The following is a 2,500-nucleotide window of genomic DNA, read 5'->3' on the forward strand; positions in this document are numbered from 1 at the left end:
ATTGGGGGTAACCATGCATTGTTTAGAGATAATTTAGCTTCAATTTTTGTATAGGTAATCACATGATTTCGAGTGCAGTTTGGAATAAATAAGCACGAGTAAATTTTTGCAAAGACGACCAAAATTGAATGAGCCCGTAAAGCGAGTGCAATTTGTAGTCAAAGACGACCAAAATAGGCCTTTTGCAGCAAACGATCACATGGTACAAAATCCGCCATGCTGGAGGGCAAGCTCATTATTATTCCCCCATTGGGACATTAAAATAAAGAGACCTGAACCAGTCAAGCGTGACTTACCTTTGTTTTAATGTCCCAGTGGGGGAATAATAATGAGCTTTCCCTCCAGTATGGCGGATTTTGTACCATGTGATCGTTTGTTGCAAAAGACCTATTGCATGAGCCCGTAGGGCGAGTGCAATTTGTAGTCTTAGTGCTATTTATTCCAAATTGCAGAAGAAAAATCATGTGATTACTTATTCATAGTATACTTGAGTCACTTAGTGTTTAGTTAACATAGTTTTCAAATCCAAGAAGAATTGTTTTTTTGGTCGTAGTAGCACTTTAAAAAGTTAACCAAAGTTGACGCACGACCAGCCAGGAGCCCATGTAATGGGCTCCTGGACAGTCTTATTAAGTCATGGGTCAATTCCGTTAACATAAACTTCTTGCATTGATGTAAATTCATTAATGAAACCATGTGTCTTTCAGAGTGGCTGTGAGTCAAAGTGACGGCTAATTTTGCTGACATTCCAGTATGTGTGTGACAAATTGTGGAAGGGGGAGAGACTTTCTCAGGAACGGAAAATTTTTGAGCTGGATCTTGTAAATGTATTTATTGTGAGTGTCTTTGCCTTTCCTATGATAATTAGAACACGCATTTTTGTTTGTTTGTTTGTTTTTTTTTTTTTCGCCAGCGATTTCACTGACGGACTCTAGGGATTTAATTATGGTTCTCTCAGACGAGAATTTACAGGTTCAAAGAAGCGCTAGGCAGCCATTCGAGCGGTGAAATGCACTGCTCATGGCTTAATTAGTTTGTCTTAAGGCTTGATGCGGTGAATTACTGCTCGCAATTAGGAAGACATGCTAGTTCTGCTTAGCGCAATAAGTGGTTTTGACACATTTAATCCCAAATAGTTTTTCTTTGTTCAACCTCCCCTGTCCACAGCTTGTCCAGTTTGTGACTTGTGCCCACACGGTCTTGCAGGATCCAATACCGACGTTTTGTTTCATGTTATGTGTGTCGCCTGGTTAGAGTAAATTTTGTGCAGTACATTAAGATTACAGCGAAGCTCCAACAAACACAAAACAAAAACAAATAAATAAAACAACCCTGAAAACAAAATAACAACCCCCTCCCCTCCAAAAGAAAAGAAGGTGAAAATTCAATTTGAAATGTATTGGTGATGGACTAAACATTGCTTGTTAATGTCCGTACTGGGAGCTACGGAAGTCTATTTCTAAGGAGGGAGAATTTGCTTAAAGATGTATTTGTAGGATCTTAGTATTAAAACATGTTTTTACAGCAAAAATGCTGTCTTGCGTGGAGGTACTTTTGATTTTAAGCACATGTTAAATTTGGAAATGACAATAAAAACAAGCAATAGAAAAAATGGTGATTTCACTGTTCTTGGCATAGAAAAAGTGTTGTGCATTCCGTAATCATTCTTCTATAGTCGCTTATCTTCTCCAAATGTTTAGATTTTACAGTTGTCCGGCAAAGGTGTTTGCTAGCAAAACTTAATTATTTTTGTTCGGGTGCGTTTGCTCACTATGAGTTTACGTGACCACGAGAACGAATTCATGAGAAGATCATCCTGGTCCGAGCCATGAAGAAAACCTCAAACTCACTACGAGAGACTTGAATTGTGGGAAACATTGTTCCTTCATGACTGCAATGAGTCTTGTAAACGAAGAAAAATGTTATAGTTGTAGCTGTAGCTTGAAATCCTAGTCAGAAATTGTTTGAGTCTTGCTTGCTTTCAGCAACTGTATGACCTACAAAATGAATGCAAAAAAATTTTGCCTGGTTATTAAGGACGTTCGCAAAATTTTTTCAACATTGATTTTCTTCTGAAACTTTTACCACTGTAAGATGATGAGTTAGTTATGTCAGAAATGTAAACAAAGGGGGGGTCACCGACTTCGTTTTGGAGAGAACATGTCCGGAAAAACACTCAAAATGTGACAAAATCGGGCTTCGTTATCGAATAAGGCCAGTGTCTGTAAACCCAAATATATTGCAATTAAATCTTTGAAGTGAATTCTTCTCTGCCAAATATTGTTTAAGTGGACTAATTAAGTGAATTTAGTCAACTGGTGAGGTTCCCTTAAAGATCAAGTTCGCATTTAGCGACCACAGTTTCACGCGCCTTGCAGCCGCAAGATGGCAGGATTTGATGTCCCGTGAGCAGAAATCTTGAAATTTTTTGAACTTCCCACATTGATTTTTTGTTCATTTTTGGACAACGTGGAGATAATTGTAAATAAAATCCGTGTCT

The sequence above is a fragment of the Montipora capricornis genome, unplaced genomic scaffold (genome assembly GCF_036669925.1).
Source record: "Montipora capricornis isolate CH-2021 unplaced genomic scaffold, ASM3666992v2 scaffold_423, whole genome shotgun sequence".
Classification (NCBI taxonomy): domain Eukaryota; kingdom Metazoa; phylum Cnidaria; class Anthozoa; order Scleractinia; family Acroporidae; genus Montipora; species Montipora capricornis.